Genomic DNA, 20,150 nt, shown 5'->3' with positions numbered 1-20,150 from the left:
TTTCACTTTGGCATTGCCTATTAAACCATAAATTAGCAGGGTGCAAAAATTAGAGAAGACACATTACAATTTGAAAAAAAAATTGTTAAACTATTTTTTTTTTATCACAAAGTAATATTTAATGATGTATTGGGTCAAAATAAAAGGCCTTAGAGGACTGAGAAAAATACAACACTACACTGAAAGGAGAGGCATAAATATAGATGGGCTGACGGGAAGTAAAAGGCCACCTTCTACTTAGTAGCTCTGTCATGCTCTTAACTGTGAGTTCTAGTAAGACCACAGCTCGTTGATTGCCAGAAGAGCTATACACAGACCCATCATATACTGAGGCACCATCTGTTGACAGAATGAATAAAAACCACAAATAGGGCTGATTAAATCTGCATGAATTCCATACCCAAAGATGAGGGAGGAGGAAGCAGGGAGTCAAGGTAAAGGCAGTTACACTCCCTCCTGTTTCTCTCTCTGGCACTCTTACATATAATTCTAACAGCCATATTCCAAATTAACTGTCTTCCTATCACCAGAATTATGGAATATCCAATTGAAGAAAAATTATATTTGTTTGCTTTTTTGGAAAAGAAGTAAATATATTTCGAGTGAATCTTTAAGCTTGGAACATATCTCAATATGTCTTCACTATCTCTTAGGACTAAAGAGGTCATTATTTTCCCCTTCGTTAAAAAAAGAAAACCAAGTATTTTTAAGATTTTACCACCTGGAGCTAGAACTTGCTTTATAACCTCTTTATCATGTAATTTTAGATTGCCTATATATCCTTAATGTGAAGTACAAAGAAAGATGGTTATAAAGTACCTTTTTGAGTACATAGCTTTTTGAGTACTAAAATTGCCCTCCCCCAAATCTGTACCATTGTTCCTACCTCTTGCATGTAACTGCCATCCTTTTTTCTCCCTCAGCTTCATTGAGGTACAATGGACAAATAAAATTGTAAGATATTTAAATTGTACGATGAGATGACTTGATATACATATATATGTGAAGGGATTACTCTGTAGTTAATTAACACATCCATTATATCACACATTTACCTCTTTTTGTGTGTGTGTGTGAGAGAGAGAGAGAACATTTAAGTTCACTCTCTTAGCAAATTTCAATTACACAATACAGTTGACTGTAGGCACCATGTTACAATGAGATCTTCAGACCTTATTAATCTTAAAACTGAAAGTTTGTACCTTTTTACCAGCCTCTCCCTATTTTCCCCATCCTCCAGTCCCTGGCAACCACTTTTTTATGCTCTGTTTTTGAGCTCAACTTTTTTTTTTTAATTCCACATATAAGTGATACCATGCGGTATTTGTCTTGTCTTATTTCATTTAGCAAAATTCCTTCTAGGTTTATTTGTGTTGTTGTAAGCAACAGGATTTCCTCCCATGTTAAGGCAGAATAATATTCCATTGTGTGTGTGTGTGTGTGTGTGTGTGTGTGTGTGTGTGTTTCACCATTGTGTGTGTGTATGTGTATATATACACATATTTTCTTTATGCATTCATTCATTTGTTGATGGACACTTAGGTTGCTTTCATACCTTGGCTATTGTGAATAATGCTGCAGTGAACACGGGGATGTCAGCCTTTTTAATGTTTGTAATCCAATGGCAAAAAATTGTCATTTAATTTGCATCCCTAATTAGTAGTGACATTAAGTGTTCCATCACATGATTTTTATTTCTGTATTTTTTCTTCTTTATATCCTTTGCTACGTTTTCTATTTTTTGGTGGTTGTGGGTGGTTTTCCTTTCTCATGGATTTGAAGGGCCTCTTTATAAATTATGGATATGTATATATTTGTGTGTGTATAAGGTATATGTTGAAAATATTATCTCCCGATCTATCAATTGTGTTTCAATATCATTATATTATTGTTGCACCATAGCTATGTTGTGAATTTGTAGGCAGCTGTGTTCGCTATTTCTCAGTTTTCCTTGGGTTTCTTTTGGCTGTGTAACTTTCATTCTACATATTTTAGGAAAACAGCTTGGTTTTCTCTTCCCCATTTGATAATTTGATGGCTCCATTGATCAAGATGCCCTGCCCTCATATAACCGGTGTGCTAATACGAGACTTATGTTCTCTACTGGACAAAATCCATTTGCTTTGTAGCAGTGAACAGGACTCATTTGCTTCAACATGGCCATGAAACATCAGCAGCATCATCAGCCTTCCACAGCTAACGCCCACCTGACCAAAGACAATCAAATGTTCACACCCCCATGGAATCAGACAATCCCCAGAGGGTGGTATGCTAGATAACAGTATTCTACTGAAAGGACATTCAGTAATCTTTTTCTTGCCCATTTCAAAAGTCTTTCACAATTATAATCCTCGAGTCACTGCTTTCACCATCGATACTGGCCACTAGAGTTAGGTAGATTCTGTAATAACACATTTATCATGAAAATATTGAAATGAGTGATTCTTAATCTTTTCTTCACAAATGCAGTAATTCACACATTTTACAAATTGTCATATGCAGAACATGTCAAAATTATATTTTATAATATCTTTTAAAAAGCATAAATGGAAAAATTGTTTTATTTGTATATAAAAATATATATCTTGGGTAAGTAACCTGACTTTTTTTTCCTCTACTACTTTATTTAAAAATGAAATAATTGCCCTGATTACTTCAGAGAGTGATTGAAAGGATTACATAAGATAACATATGTGACATGTTTCAATGTATAAATTACTTTCAAAGGCAAGTTATTATTTTCATTGCAATTAAGCCATATAGTAGAGAAGACAAAGCAGGGGGCTAGGAGCCAAGAGATCTGAATTCTAGTATTTTTTCTTTCATAAACTAGTTGTTTAAATATGAGTAAGTACTGAACCTCTGCTTATCTATAAATTAGAGAATTAAAATCTCTGATTCTTTCCAGTACAAAACTAATTGCATTTTTAACACTTTAAGAGACAATAGAAGGGAAAAGCACAAAGGTAATCAATGGGCAAATTTAAAGAAAATCAACAAACATTTATTAAGTGCCAGGCTCTGCGATTTAACAGTGAACACCTAGATCTTGCCCTGGAGGAGTTTATTCTTAAGTCTGTGCCTAGGAATAAAATAGGCATTTGGGAACAAGAAAGAGAATCAGAGTGGGGCAAGATAAGGACAAACTGGAACCTCTTGGCATCTCTGTGTCTGTTCTATTTTACATTTAAGCAATGACCTAGAGAGTATTATTCCTGCTTCACTGCTGCCACCCAAATTTCACGTAAAATGTCTATTCAGTAGCCAATCTTAATCTGAAAAATATAGATAAAATACTTTTAATTTAGCTAAATTGATGGTGTGAAACCACCATAATCTACTGCTTGTCAGTTTGGTATGTGTACCCTCCCCCAGTATTTAATTCCTAGTAAGATAATAGCAAAATCATACTTCCATCTAACATGACGTAACCATCACTTATATAACCAAAAACATGCCAAACCTCTCTCCAAAAGAGAATACAAAATCACTTTGTCCATATTTAGATGATGTCCATTCCCTTCTCAGTCGCCTATGGATATCTTGTACTTTAAATTGATAAAATGATATATAAACTTAACTCATATTAACATATCTTATTTGATAGGGAGATGAGAGGGGAGGTGGGTCTGGGCTATAAGCAGTCTTGTCTGTATTAGGTTGTTATATTTTTTCATTAATTTTATCATAGAATGGAGTTACTAAGGGACTCCACAAGGGATCTCCTGAATTCCAGACATTGACCTTACCTACCTTGTGTAGCCACAACTCAATTTCCCTTGATAATCATGATCAGTCACTCCAGCCAGTGTAGCAAAACTCCATTTTTTTTTTTTTTGCATTTGTGTTCACTGATGTGAGAAGTCCAAGGTTTTAAAGTAGCATGTTCAACTTTTAATGTAATGCAAAAATTTCTCCATTCCCTGGTGAAAGCATTTCTCCCTTGGGAACAAAGATCTCTAGACAAAACAAAGCCTAAAGTTGTGGAGATGGAGCAGAAATTCTGCTAGTGAATCATTAGAGGTAAGAGTGAGAGGAGCTATTCCCATTTCTACTCCTTAGTTCCCAGAACCAAGAATCCTGGCTATGGGAGAAATAGCAATATTTGTCAGTGATTTAGAGTACATACCACACCTTCAAAGACATTTCCGTAGCCTTACAGTGTGCCACCAGTTGGCGTGATAACTGAGCCATCAAAAGAGCTCTCCACCATTCTATCAAGTCAGCTGCTTCAGGGTGGTGGGGAACATGGTAGGGCATGAGCCCATTGCTGCACTTCATTTAGTATAAAATGGGTTTTTTGGTAAGAAGCAATGCATGTGAAATACCATGGTTATAATTAATATATTCTGTAAGTACGTGAATGGTGGTCTTTAGCTGAAGTACTGGAGGCAGGGAAGGTAAATCCATATTCAGAGAAGTGCATTTTCCCTTCTGTAATGGAAGTAATCCGGTGTAATCTACCTGTTACTGTGTGACTGGATGATTTCCCTGAGGAATGATGCCATGTCAAGGCTCAATGTAAGTTTCTGCTCTTGGCTGGTTGGACATTTAGCCGTGACAACAGCCAGATTAGCCTTGGTGAGTGGAAGTTCATGTTGCTTAGTCCATGCATAGCATCCATCCTGCTGCTATAGTCACTTTGTTCATGAGCCCACTGGGCAAGGATAGAGATGGCTAAAAAGAAACTGACTGATATTTACAGAATAAGTTATCATGTCTGATGTGGGAAATAAAGGCAGAAGGAAATGAGAGATAAAATTAAATTTCCTTATAACCTGCAGCCCATTGACAAATCCTTGAGACAGGGAGAACAAAACATTTCTCCATGAACTCTCTACTGTCTTAATGCTAATGCTTTGTTAGAAGGAAAAAGAACCTTAGCTTGGTAATAGCTAGACCTCCAGTATCCTGTGAGTCTTCTTTAGCATATGAAAATCTCACTGGAAACTTCCCCTGGACTTTACCTCCCCCAACTCCATAGTATATAACTAGTCTTTCTTCGTGGTCTTGGGGCAGCTCTTTCTGCCCACAGGTCCTGTCCCTATGCTTTAATAAAAATCACCTTTTTGCACCAAAGACGTCTTCAAGAATTCTTTCTTGGTTGTCAGCTCTGGATCCCACAAGCCCCCCCCCCCCACCTCACCCCCAAAACCTTATCATTGTGCACTGTCTTCTGCTGAGGCTGTTCATGGTGAACATTCTCATCTGACACAAATATCTTCACATATTGTGCCCATTCAGAGAAGTCTATCTACATACACTTTCTCTAGTCGTCCTAATCTCCAGTTTTCAAAGTCCTTGCCTTGTTTTCCTTCCAAATCCATGACCATTCAGCTAAACTCTTAGCCACTACTCATGAAGCAATGTAGATCGACATCTCTGGCCATCTCTCCTTTTAGGCAAAATGAGCATCAAGAAGCTCTGTTCAATGCTTAGCTCACTAAGAGGATTTCTCTTCTCCACTGTCCTTTATAGTCATCCCAGTACAAGGCAGTAGTGCTTCAGCTATCTACTTTCAGGGAATTTCTAGAATATTGTACAAAACTTTCTGTAAACTGAGCTTCACTTTTCTTTCTTTGTCAACTGGTCATAGGGAACTCCCCATGAGATCATAGGTGTAAATTGAGAGGAGAGACAATGTAGCCAGTGCAGGGGCCATGGGCATCTACCTCTTACTCATGCAACATACTCACTCAGGACCTGCTTGAGTCTGATAATGTATATATCACCTCTATATCCTGTGTGCTCCTGTACACACTCAGGTTAGGGCTTGCTGGCTGAATCACAAAAATACATAGTTTAGTTAATATGGTAACTTAGTGGCTCTTAGTCCTCTAAATGACTCAAATTCTACAAGGGCTCAAATAAAGTTAGGAGTTGTTTCTCAAAAGAATAGCTATTGAAAGAGGGTGGCACACCTTCCAAAATCCTAAAGGTCTGCACAATGATATATCTGTACAGGCTTACTTAAAACTGTATCTTCCACAGACATTTCAAGCACCATTGGATCTGCTGGTCCGATGCACCAAGTCACAGAACAGCTCATACAGTGTCCTGGACCCATGGCAAATACTTTTGTTCTGCACCCCATTCAAAACTGGAAACCTGTCAGTTTCTCAGTAAATGGGTTAAAGTAGCATACCCAAATGGGCCCACCAGATATTGTACCTCTTTCTTATTGATAGGGGATGCTAAATACAGCAACTTGTCCTTCACCTTGAGAAGGATATATGGATATGCTCCGGACCAACAGATCCCTAAAGATTTCTCCAACATGGCAGAGTTCTGAATTTTTATGGGATTTCCCATGTTCTGGTATACATGTATCTTACCAAAGGGTCTTAAATAGCTCATGCAAAGCATATTCAGTATTTCATACTTTCCAGGTCTTAACAGTGTGATATTATCAATGTAATGAACTAGTATAATGTCTCCTAGAATTAAAAGCTGACCAAAGTCTGAAGGTGAAATTATGAACAAGAATAGTAGAGTTGATACAATTCTGAGATAGGACAGTCACCATGTATTGTTGGCTATGCCCGTTGAATGTGAACTGCTTTTGATGGTAGCAGAATGTAGTTTCAGAGAATATAGCATTTGCCAGATTGATATCTGCATATATAGGTGCCAGGGGGTGTGTATGTTGACTTCAACAACAAAAATCACAACAGGGATAGCAGGTACAGTTGGAGTCACCAGCTAAATACATTTGTTATAATCCACTGTCATTCCTCTTGCTTCATTTGTCTTCTGCACAAGACAAGGAGACAAGTTGAATGGGAATATGGTAGGAATCACCACCTCGACATCTTTCAAGTACCTGGTGATATCACTAATCTTTTCAATCTATCCAAGAATGCAGTATTGCTTTTTGTTTACTGTTTTTTTATGCAGAATCAGTTGTAGTGGCTTCCACATGGCCTTTCTTGCCTTAGTAGCATAGCCAATGTGAAGATTACAAAAGTTGCTGAGTATATCCATTCCAACTATATATTCTGAAACTGGAAGGAAACCTTACTGGGAACATTTGAGGGCAGCCTTTCAGGTTTCTCAGTAAATGGGTTAAATTGCTTGGTTCATTGCCTTTGGGGACACTGTGGGCCAAGCCAATACTCTGAATTACTTTGAATGATTTTCCTAAGTCCCTATTCTGAGTGGTAGACCATTGGGTTTCCAGAATTAATGTCATTTCACAGGCAGTGTCTAGTAATCCCTGAACAATCTGATTATTTACCCTTTTCCAGTGAATATTCATGCCAGTATCATTAGTTCCCTTTGGGGAAGGCTAGAAGGGTGAATATCCTATAAATTTTTGGCTGTATAGCAGCAGTTCTTCCTTTAGGGGATCTGATCTTCCCTTTGTTCAAGGTAGTCTGAGTCTGAAAACCAGCTCTAGTCTGAGAACTGGTTGAAGGATTATTATTCCCTTTTGTGGTGGCTCAAGTCAGACTTCTGTTCATAATACTTAGAGCTTTTCCACTCTATTTAAGTAGGAATTTAGTAAACTGTCAATTGATTTCAGTCCTAGGAACAATATCATTATCTAGTCTACACCAAAGATCTCTGTTGGTTAAGTCATCGTAATTACCACCTTAGCTCTGCTGCTCATTATAATTATCATATCTACATTGTCTTTGATGATTATGTTGCCACTTACCTGTTGCCATCTAGGAACTCCAGTTATCTCCACTGAATTCCAGGAGTCAGTTTTATGTCAAGAATTCCTCTATCATTCCTGGCCTATATAGAATATCCAACACAGAGCTCTTCATGGATTCCAGAGCTCTTCTCATGAATGTATATTTTGCAGCATTGGACAACCTTGATAGTGAGAGTGTCCTCTGGATCTTCCCAAGATGAAGGGGGATATGAGCAGATCTTATATAATAAATCAATTTTAGCTTTCCATTCTTCCTAAGACTTTGGATATCTTTCTCTACAGTGCATCAAAAAAGCTCTAGCATTATAATTTTATTTAGTGTAATTAACTTTGTGTCTAGATTTCAGTGAACCAATCAACCAAATTGTTAGACTCTCTCTTCACTGCTCAAAGTGTCATCATGAACACAGAATTTCTACATGGTGCATTCTTAGCAACAAATTCAGCTTGATTTAATAGTATTTCCTTCTACACTAATCCAATTTGCTTAGCTGGGAATTTGAAATTCCAACCACATCATTTTCTTTTTCCAAGTTTTTCAGTGCATTTAAAAGCAAGCATTCTGCCCCATTATGTACCTCATTTTCGCTAAAATGTTCCATAGCAGAAATATGATCACCACAAAACCTTGTCTCCTATAGGCACTTGATTATAGGTGTCAGACGTGAACATTTAAATAACTGTCAGTGGATTACTGGCACTCCTTTTACCACAGTACAAGGCCACAGTAACATGGATGCCTTTTAAGTCCAATAAGATCAGAAAACCAATTCCAGAAACTCATCTTTAAGGTTCCATTACCCTGGAATCTTAAAGTTTTGATTACCAATAACTTTAGCATTTAATGTGTAATTGGGGAAGCAGAACAACTATGGATATAGAAAAACAATTATTATAGTAGTGACACCTTATACAATTGTGGAAGAAGCTGTGGACTAAAGGTATTGAAAAGACCAGAAAAATGTCACTGAACATCCCTGGCATGAGTGAACCAGTTGAGTTTTTAGGAAGCATGGCCACCTGCTGCTGTGAACCATACAGTAGGCTGGTACAGACATCTATGGGAGGCTTGTGGTCCGTTATGGGTATTGCTTTTGTACTTTCACAGCAAAGCATCTGGTTGTGGGCCTGGCATAGCTCTTGATCAGAAGTGGCAGGAATTGGGAAGGAGAACTGGATGCGGAATGGGAAATGGGAAGAACACAATGAAAAAAGTATGTGCAAAGTTCCCAAAGTAGGAAATAGTTTTTGGTTTATTTAAGACAGTGAAGGGGCTCCTGAGGGGCTCAGTTGGTTAACAAGTGTCCAACTCTTGGTTTGGGCTCATGTCATGACCTTGTGGTTTGTGAGTTCGAGCCCCGCATTGGACTCCACACTAATGGTGTCAAGCCTGCTGTGGATTCTCTCTCTCCCTCTCTCTGCCCCTTCCCCACTTGCACTCTCTCTGTCTCTCAAAATAAACAAATAAACTTAAAAAAAGACAGTGAAGAAGAGCATTATGGTTGAAGGTAGAAAAAAGAGTAAAAGGCTAATTCAAGATGAGGTGGGAAAGACAGAAATGAGTCAATCATGTAAGGCCTAAGAAAAATTGCAGGTTATTCTAAGTATTTGAAAAATTGCAGGTTATTCTAAGTATTCTAATAATGGGAAGCCATTGAAGAGATTCTTAAATGTGATCATTATCACTATCATCATGTTTATTTACTTTGTACCAGGGACTATGGTAAACATTTTACATAATTATTCACATACCATTTATTGGTCATCTAATGCACTAAATACTATGCCATGTACCAGAGATTCAACAGTGAACAAGACTGTTGAACACAGACATTATTTTCAAGAAAGTTCGTAATCTGTCTGGCTCAATCAGTTAAGCATCTGACTCTTGATTTCAGCTCAAGTCATGATCTCAGGGTTGTGGAATAGAACCCCACATCGGGCTCCATGCTGAGCATGAAGCCTGCTTAAGATCTCTTTCTCTCTCTCTGCCCCTCGCCCTGACTCTATCTCAGTTAAAAAAATAAATAAATAAATAAATAAATAAATAAATAAATAAACAAATAAATAAATAATTTAAAAATGGATTTAAAAAAGTTTGTAATCTAATAAGCATTGTTGCAATTAACTGTCACACTAATCTATGAGGCAAAGGAAGTACTAAATTAATCTAACTTAATTAGCTTAACCTTAACTGAGATTATCCAACTAGAAATTTACAGGGGCGTGTTTGAACCCTTCTCAGTCATATTCCCAAGACTACTTTTAAGTGGTAGTCCATCTACGTCCTATGCAGTTATGTAAGTACTCAGATAAACCCAAGGAAAAAATCATCAGAACGTGATTAATTTCTTAATCTCTTCATGGTCCTCAGTTCTGTATCCCTGCATCTTTGTGTTATCTTAGGTTATAAATTTCCCTTGAGCAAAGAAATGAGACAGCCTTTACTATGTGAAGTGTCCTTTGTAGAACTCAGAACAATTAAGTTTACCAGCTCCCTCAGTTTTTCATGTGTGTAGCATACTCCCAGCAGATGCTTGGTTGTTCACCATGAGACTTGAAATTTCATATTATACTGGACTGGGCATGCTAACTGGAATTGACACATCCAATTTGGTGGCTCTTCTTGAAATCACATCATTTTGTCATGTTCTTTTTCCTAAAACAGGAAGTGAAGTCCTATGTATTTTTGTTTGTTTGTTTGTTTGTTTGTTTTAAAAAGTTTTTCATTGAGACTAAGAAAAAAGAGTTAATTCTGAATACATTGAACCAGTGTTGGGCAGATAAAAATCTAAATTTGGTTGTCATAACTGTCAGACCATTCAGAAACCAAATAACTCACATCCTGCTAATTGCTTTTATGTTCATTTATCCAAGAGACATGAGTCATCTCTCACAGAAACCTAATTATGAATGACTTACACCTTGTTGATGACAGAGCTCTATGTTATTCTTACAGAAACTTTCCAAGATGTATTTATTTCAAAATATTTTTAACTTTCTCTGAGTTTAGTTTATCTGATAAACTTGTATTTCTTTCTCAGAAATATATGACCTAGGGGGCTTCACTTGCCTGCCTTTCTTTCCTGTAGCCAAAGGGTTATTCAAAAGCCAGGAAAACTGAGTTTCTAAACTTTTTTGCTGTGAAGTGTTGATGCTGTGATGACAGAGTAATCTAGGCACATGATTGCTAAAAATCTGTTTTAGAAGCACTCAGTTTTAGTAGGGAATCCAAAAACACCATGAAAGACACTAGAGACATGAAAATCATGTAGTGCATATTTGAGTCTTTTAAAACAAGGGTCAGCATATTCTAGAGAGGTCAAGAAGTTACTACATTACTATTAACAGTTTAGGTATACTTTTTTTAATTGGGTGTTAAATACTATGAGGAATTATTCCAAGATTGCGGAGGGAGAATCAATATAAACGTGACATACAGAATATAATGTTTTCAATATTTATTTACACAAAAAGTCTGCTGATTCATACTGAAATCTTTTCTTTCTTTTTTTTTTTTTTTAAGTTTATTTTTGAAAGAGACAGAGACAGTGTGAGCAGGGGAGAGGCAGAGAGAGAGGGAGACAGAGAATCCCAAGCAGGCTCTGTGCTGCCAGGACAGAGCCTGATTTAGGGCTCAAACTCATGAAACTGTGAGATCATGACCTGAGCCAAAACCAAGTCAGACGGTTAACCAGCTAAGCCACCCAGGTGCCCCCAGATTCAAATGTTTTCAATACATGCGCATGTGCACAAACACACATACTTGAACATTAGGTAACAAAAATTTTTGATTGATCTTTTGATTTTGCTGCATTTTATAGCACTGGAAATGGCAACTTTACTTAACCCCTACCATGCAATATTTCCTCCCCATACTCTTGTTTAAATCAGTCCTTGCAAGGAGATGCTCAAAGCCTCCAGCAAATATAGTTTAGACCTATTTTTGGCAAGTATTTCTTTGGTTTAAAATTCTTCTACACCATCAGCTGTCCATTCACATTGGGTTGTTAGTGTGAAACATTAGGCACAAGGATAACTGTCCAAAAATTAAGCTATAAGGACTAACCCTTGATTCTACTGAAATAACCCTCAAAGACTTCTTATCCTACATATCTGGGAATTTCACATTACAGAAAGATTGATATGTGATTAAAACAGAATTCATGTATTGATCCAGCATAGGGAGTGGTAGTACCAACTGTCTGCAACATTATTCCAAATGGGAGGATCCCAGAAATAGGGATCAATCTTTCTGCTGAATCAAATGTTGGCTTCTCTTCTGAGAATTCTGATATATGGGCATAAAAAATGCTATGGTTATAGCTTTTCTTATGTGCAGATAGATCTTGCCAGTAGATACTAATAAAATTATTTTTCTTTAAATGAGCAACTTTCCTGATCTTATTGACATTAATATTTGTAAATTAGCATTTATAATTTATAAAGTACCCCAAGTTTTAATAGAACACAGGATTTCTGTTTTTCATAAGTGGAAATAAGAATACAGATAGATAATTTCAGGTCATATGATTTACCAGAGACAGAATAAGTAGAAAACAAGACCTACCCTATTACTTTAAACTGACCACAGTAAATCATACCCTTTTAGAAAGAGTCATAAAATAGGACTTGAACTCTAGGCCTGATATGATTTTTTGTCACATGAAGAGTTCTTAGGAGCTTAATCAGTTTCTCCCAGTTTAAGCCTCTTTATAGTCTATGCAATACAAGTTAATTTTTACTTGACACTGCATTAGGACCCCCTGGAGTTAAACAGTCTCTACAGGGAGAATACTAAATTTTCTAAATAAATTTTCAAATTGTCTGAAATACGTGATTAATGGGTCTTTTGGGAAGAGAATAGTTTCTGTCTTTCTCTTTCCATCTCCTCCCCCCTTCCTTCTTTCATTTCTTTCTTTCCTCCTCCTCCTCCTCCTCCTCCTCCTCCTCCTCCTCCTCCTCCTTCTCCTCCCCCTCCTCCCCCTCCTCCTTCTTTTTGGTTTTATTGCATATTAAGACAGGGGATCTTATTACATTTATAAAACATGGTTGTCATATCAAAATACCACATTATTATAAATTACTCTGTACACAGTAATATAGATTCCTTCCCTCACATCCCTACTCATACTCTTGCTGCTGTCTCATTCTTAACCAAGAAACAAGTGCATTATGACACAGGTAATAATTCTCCTATAATGCAGTGACTATCAATGACAATCTAAGTCACTCTAGGCCATTATAAATTCTATATGGTAAAGAGGGGTTTATTATGATAAAAGACATAGGATAGTGTTTTACTCTTATATACATTCATAGCCGTAGGAAGAGTCCATATTGCAACTCTGGTCAGTAGTTTAACTTTTGCATTAATAAGAAAATAAAACTATTACTGTCAAGATCCTCTTATTATAGTAAATTCACATCTTAAAGCAAAAGTTTATTAGGAATATTTTAAAAAACCAGTTTGTAGCCAGGATCTGGAATCAGGAGGCATGGTAAAATAGACCACAATCAGTAACATAGGACTTGGTTACCAAGCACTGGGGCAGGATCAGACAGGCTGGGCATCATGCTTCCTGGTTTTAAGAATATAAGCCAATCACAGGAGCTCAGTGCTGGGCCCAAAACAGGATGAATGAGTGGGAAAGGTAGGGGGGCCAAGCTGAAAATCAAATGCATGAGAAAAATATTTGTTACTCTTTCATCAAGCCACTGATACAAGGTCATAAACCTGATAAACTTTGATCACTGTGTATGAAATAGCCTAGATCAATAATTAACATCAATTAAACATCTTTAGGCATGGACTGGAAATGTATTTGTGATGATTGGCATCAGAGTTCATTCTTGTTGTAGATTAAAAAATTACAGAATTAGCATAACAGGCTATACAGAAGTAACTTTCACTGTTTCTGAAATATAAGGATAAATGGTAGTGTTTTATTATTGCCAACAAGGGAACTTCACTCATTAAAGAAAAAAAAAAAAAAAGACCATGTTTCAGAATCTCATCAATAAGTTTTAACAAGGAAATACCTCTGAAAGTAGTTAAGTGAGCAAAGGCATAACCATATACTCTACTTTTCCCTTTCATTTAATGATACTATTGGTAGAATACCTAAGATGAAGTATAGAAAAATAATTCATTCATCCAGACTTCATAAAATATGGGGTCTGAATTGGAGAAATAGATTTGGAGACACTAGCTATTGAAGCTGTGAATCGTAGAAATAGTGCACCATAGTTTCAACTCAGATAAATTTTAAAACCAATAGTGTTAAATGCTACTAACAGATTAAGTAAAGTGAGGATTAGGAATTGATCTTTGGATTTGGCAACATTAGGATTGTTAGTAACTTTGACAAGAGTAGTAATTTCCTTCTAGTGGTGGGGGCAAAAGACTGGTTGAAGTAAGTTCAAGAGAGAGTGGGAAAAGTTAGAGGCTGCAGATATATTCAACACTTTCAAGGATTTTGTTTAAAAATGAAGGAGAGAGATAGGACACTAGATGGGGTACATCAGGTCCAAAAGGGGCTTTTTAAGGTGGGCAGATAAAAAAGATCCAGAAGAGTGGGAAAATTGGTGATACAGGTAGAAGAGAAAAACTGTTGGGATGATATCCCTAAATAGGCAATAGGGGATAAGATCTAGGTTCTAAGTGGGAGAATTGGCCCCTGTTTGGAGACCAGACAGTAATGGCAAAGAAGACTGTCAATAAATAGTTGTGGATGAATTTAAAAACAATTAATATGTTCTTTCTCAGGCTTTTATTTTATTATTTTTTAAAAGATTTTATTTTTAAGTAATTTCTACACCCAACATGAGGCTCAAACTCACAACCCTGAGATCAAGGGTCACACGCTCTATTGACTAAGACAGGCAGGTGCCCCAATTCTTTCTCAGGATTTTAATGTCTCACTATGCTCTTGTAAGAGTCTGCATATTCCAATGTGTTGTTTTGTAGAAGGGGTAATTCAAAATATAGTTCATAATTAGTGTAGGGTAAATGAGCATCTCAAAGGAATGAACTTCCACCTTTTAAACTTTCACTAATGTTTATGGGAAGTGTAGATTGTGTGAAAGGCAAATTGCTTTTGGTCTGATACTACTGCAAACTATCCTTAAATTAAGACATGGGTAATGAAATATCCAACAGCAATAGGACACAGAGAATAAACTCTTTCTTGGAATGTTCTTCACAATAGTTCAGGGGATCCTGAAACAGGTAGGAAAAGTGAGAAAATAATTGTCTCTGAATATTATACATTCCTTATGCCTTTTTATCCATCAGACTGCTTGATTACATAACAGATTGATAATGTGTTGATAATAAGCATGCAGTGCATTATTACCAAAAAGATAAACATTGCACCATTTTGTGAGAGAAAAGATCTTGTATCTTTGAACTTTTTAATGAGGACTGTAGGACCATTCCCTCCCATGTGAATCACTTTGACATTTGCAGAGTTCATGGAACCAAGAGAAAGGTAAGGCCCATTATTGTAAAAGGAAAATGCCATAACTCTCAGGGAATGTTCCTGGATTTCTGCCATACAGAGTAAGGAACTTGTAGTGGACGGCAATAAGGAATAAGAGTCACTCATGTGATGACTAGCTGACCAAGCCACTTAAGGTTTACAATCATCAAGGCAATGAAGTGTCAGTCTCTGCACACTTTGGGCTCTAGTGCAAGTAGCCCTGATTACATTCTATCATCATCTGTGCAATGCGTGATCCAAAGGGATTAAGAGACCCAAGCCATTCCTTTGCTCACTACCCAAAAGAGTAAAACAGATATTAGTAAATATTTGTTTAAGAAAGATTCTTTCTGATAAGCAAACTGGATGCCTTTTCAGAGTAACCACAGAGGTAGGATTAGTATTGTCTGGGTGGACGAGAGGAGGTGGTTAGAGAAGGGAAGTTGGGTGTTACCATGGAAAGCTGGAAACCTGCTCTACTGGTGCATTAGCCTCTGCCACTTTGGAATCTTTTAATTGCCACAAAGCCCCATTTCTGGTTAAACACAATGGAACTCATTTTGAAAGGAGGAGAGGGAAAAGACAAAGAACAGAGAAGTAGCCTTCCTATTCAGGGTAAAATGGTAGGCAGCTAGCACTTCATAGCTTGAGAAAAGGTTTTACATTCCCTGGGACTTAAGGGTAAGCAGGGCCCCTGTACAGTGTTGCATGTTCTTTGAGAGAATAAAAATATAGTATCTGAAACCTCAATAATGCACATAAAGAGACCCAATATATTTGGAATTACCAATTCTAAAGCTCAAGCCATCACATTAAGAGAAGACAGAGAGGGGAAGGAATGTCTCAAGTTTCTTAGTTACACATGGCATTTCTGGCTTAAAAAAAAATCAATGTTTTATCCCCCCTCTATTTTACTGGAACCATCTCACAGAAGGATACTGTCTACCTATTTGTCAGAGCATTCCCAGCCCACAGTCCAGGCTACACAGATTGCACTTAGTTCAGTGCCACTGGCTAAATTTAACACCGTGGCTTTCTTGTTCTTGAGTGTGAAGGCAAACAGCAATCAGGGGTGTTATGCTCTAGTTCTTTTTAATCTGTTTTTAATTATAGCATAAACACAATACACACACACCAATGGAGTGATTTCCATGGATTGTTCTGGCAAGTATCATCTGGTTTCCAACTGAATGACTTATTTTCTTCCTTTCTCCCTCCCACCTTTCTTTACTTTTTTTTTCTTTTTTCCCCTGAAGGAGCACCTTATTTAAAAGGACATCGTCCATCCTATTATATTAAGTACTTTTCTAAGGTATGAAAGAAGTTTTAAATATAGAATAAGCAAGGTAAGGCAAGGTCTATCTCTTTTTGTAAAAATGAAAAACAGATGGGGGCGCCTGGGTGGCGCAGTCGGTTAAGCGTCCGACTTCAGCCAGGTCACGATCTCGCGGTCCGTGAGTTCGAGCCCCGCGTCGGGCTCTGGGCTGATGGCTCGGAGCCTGGAGCCTGTTTCCGATTCTGTGTCTCCCTCTCTCTCTGCCCCTCCCCCGTTCATGCTCTGTCTCTCTCTGTCCCAAAAATAAATAAAAAACGTTGAAAAAAAAAATTAAAAAAAAAAAAATGAAAAACAGATGGACAAATAAGTAAAGATTTTTATACTTTTTTAAAGAATAATATTTGAAATAATTTACATTTTATGTTTTGGTAAATTTGTATTTCACAAGGAGGAGGAAAAGTTAACCTGCAATATTAAACAAGTACAATAAGCAAATAACATGGACTCAAATTCTGTGATCATTTAAAAAAAAAATTTAATGTTTATTTTTGAGAGAGAGAGAGAGTGTGAGCAGGGGAGGGGCAGAGAGAGAGAGAGGGAGACGCAGAATTTAAAGTAGGCTCCAGGCTCCGAGCTGACAGCATCGAGCCCTACGCGGGGCTTGAACTCACCAGCTGTGAGATCATGACCTGAGCAGAAGTCAGATGCTCAACTGACTAAGCCACCCAGGCACCCCAAACTCCATGATTTTTAAAATTTCATTATAGATAGGGACTTCTCCCTTATTACTATATTATTGTGATTATTAATATATTATTAATAAATATATCATTAAATTATTAATAATTTAACAATTGTTACTATATTATTAATAAATAATTGTTTGTTATTACTTTACATGAAATTTTAATTTATAATATACTCATATTAATATCTTATTTTTTTCTTTATAAACCTATAAGGTCTCATTATTTACATTTGATAAAGGAATTAGAGACTTGGAGATAAAGTGACTTGCCCAAGGTCAGAGAGCTAATAATAAGTAAAAGAGTCAGAATTTGAATGTAGTACTTCCACAAGTTTAGTCATCTTTATGCTACAAACACTGTAAAATTCTCACTAGTCTTCATTTTCACATTTTTCCCCAAGTTCCATCCTCTTGCTACCATATACAAAAAAAGTAAATACATGAATCTAGGATTAATATCTCATTAGGGCTACATTTATTAGCTATCTCCTTTATGTTTGCTTCTCATCAAATAATTCTAACATGTTTCAGGCAAAATTTAACTTACTGAGTTAAGATGTGTTTTCATAGGCTACTTCGTCTGGACCTTGATTTCTTTCTTTCTTTTTTTTTTAATGTTTATTCATTTTTGAGAGACAGAGAGAGACAGAATGTGAGTCAGGGAGGGGTAGAGAGAGGGAGACACAGAATCTGAAGCAGGCTCTAGGCTCTGAGCTGTCAGCACAGAGCCCAACATGGGGCTCGAACTCAGGAACCACGAGATCATGACCTGAGCCAAAGTTGGACACTTAATCGACTGAGCCACTCAGGCGCCCCTAGACCTTGATTTCTAAATCTACAAAATGGGAATGATAACTGCAACTCTTAGAATTATTTAATTACAATTGAAACAAAATATGTCTTCATCATTGTGCTTTATTTTTAATTAGAAATGAATCACAAGCATTGACTAATTTAGTTTATTTTTTTTTAAGTTGACAAAATTTTATTGCAAATGTCATTAATAGTCTAGGCTTTTGTCCAAATAACTTGGAGGTAAGTTTAGAAAGACTCATAGATAAAGATTTTTCAAAAATAAAAAGAAACAACACTGAGAGAATAAAGGAATCCATTATTTTTCTACCATGTGACAATAAGGAAGGGTTAGCAAACATTTAAATTTTTTAAGAATAATTACAATTTGGGATGTTGTGAAATTTCTAACTTAGCTTGACCTTTTGGTGTTTGAGTTTGTCTACTTTTGGCATAAAATAATTTCCTGACTTTAAAGACATCAGGCAGTTCTTTCCAATGAACATTTTAATTATTCAAGTTGCATAAATGACTTGAAAACATATGGAATCAATTTCCCACACAATATTCATTGCTTAAAAAATTGTGAGAAAATGGTTTTGCTATAAATGGATTCAATTTTTCTTGAACTTCAAATTTCATGGGCTTGAAGGTGGACAGATTCTTTTCTTTTTTAAATGTTTTTATTTATTTTTGAGAGAAAGACAGACAGACAGAATGCAAGCAAGGAAGAGACAGAGAGAGAGGGAGACACAGAATCTGAAGCAGGCTCCAGGATCTGAGCTGTCAGCACAGAGCACAACACCTGGCATGACCTGAGCCGAAGTTGGACACTTAACCGACTGAAACACCCAGGCGCTCCACAGATTCGTGTTAGATTTTAAGCCATTCAAATAGAGTTGACCATAATCCCAGTGTTAATATGAACTGTTTCTAGTATTATTAGCTTACATGACGATCAGTTTGTATCTACACAATATATTTAACTTTGTCATTGCCTTTCCCTTATCCCCCAACACACCCTCATATCATTCTTGAAACTGACATTCTTGAAACTCTACAAGATAAATTATACATACTACAATCCATAGAATATCAAAGAGAGCTAAAATATGCAATTTGTGGTGATGCTCATTTTGCATGGACTTTTGATGAAAAAGAAAACAGTTCATTTAATAACAAAATCAAATTGTGAAGGCCACTGTTTATCAATTCACCAGTGTTTACTGTGCTCCAAACTTCTCCATTATATGATTTTCACCACTTATTTTCTACGTATAAATTGCAAGTCATTGGGAGCTATAACCCTGCTGTTTTCTCACTTATTTTTCTGTCATTTCACTTAATAGCACTGAGCATCATGTGGACTGCGTGGGATTATTGCACTTGGTATGAAAAAGCTAGTGGGAGGACAGCAACAGTTATGTTGAAATGAAAGTCTGGCATACATGCAAAACCATCTTCCAGTTCTCTCCCATTTCCAATTTTGGCCCTACTATCATGTATTATTGCTAACATTTATTTTGTTATCCCTCTGAGTGATTTAATTTTGTGACACAATAATTTTAAAAATCATTATATTTCAGTTGGTTTGTCCTTAGAACCTTAGTAGAAAATGCATCATCAGATTTGAAATGGTGCAGAGCAAAGCAGGGATGATTATTATGTCAATCACTGGTCACCAAACTTCCCAGTATAAAGATTAAGTCCATTGATTTCTCAATGTGGCTAGGAAGTGGCCCCAGGATTAAAACTGGTTTTGTATTGTGTGCTTGAATTTACAATTGATTCCTATTGTTTTCAGATTCCATATTTGTAGATTTACCCACTCATTTAAATTTATTTATAATCCAAAACTCAGTACTGACAGTGCTTTGCAATCACTTACAGACTTGCGCAGAGCAGGAACGAATTTTTTCTAATTAAAAAATTACTCTTAATGTTGATTTTTGAAAGAGAGAGAGTGTCTGAGTAGGGGAGGAGCAGAGAGAGAGAGGGAGACACAGAATCTGAAGCAGGCTCCAGGCTCTGAACCTTCAGCACAGAACCCGATGCGGGGCTTGAACCCCATGAGCCATGAGATCATGAGCTGAGCTGAAGTTGGATGCTAAACCGACTGAACCACGCAGGTGCCTCAACCAGGGACAAATGTAAGTCACTTAAAAAGTGAATCCCCAGCTGATGTGA

Source organism: Panthera onca, chromosome C1, assembly GCF_046562875.1.
Source record: "Panthera onca isolate mPanOnc1 chromosome C1, mPanOnc1 haplotype 2, whole genome shotgun sequence".
NCBI lineage: Eukaryota > Metazoa > Chordata > Mammalia > Carnivora > Felidae > Panthera > Panthera onca.
The sequence above is the reverse complement of the archived record's forward strand: the minus strand, read 5'-3'. Positions refer to the sequence as shown.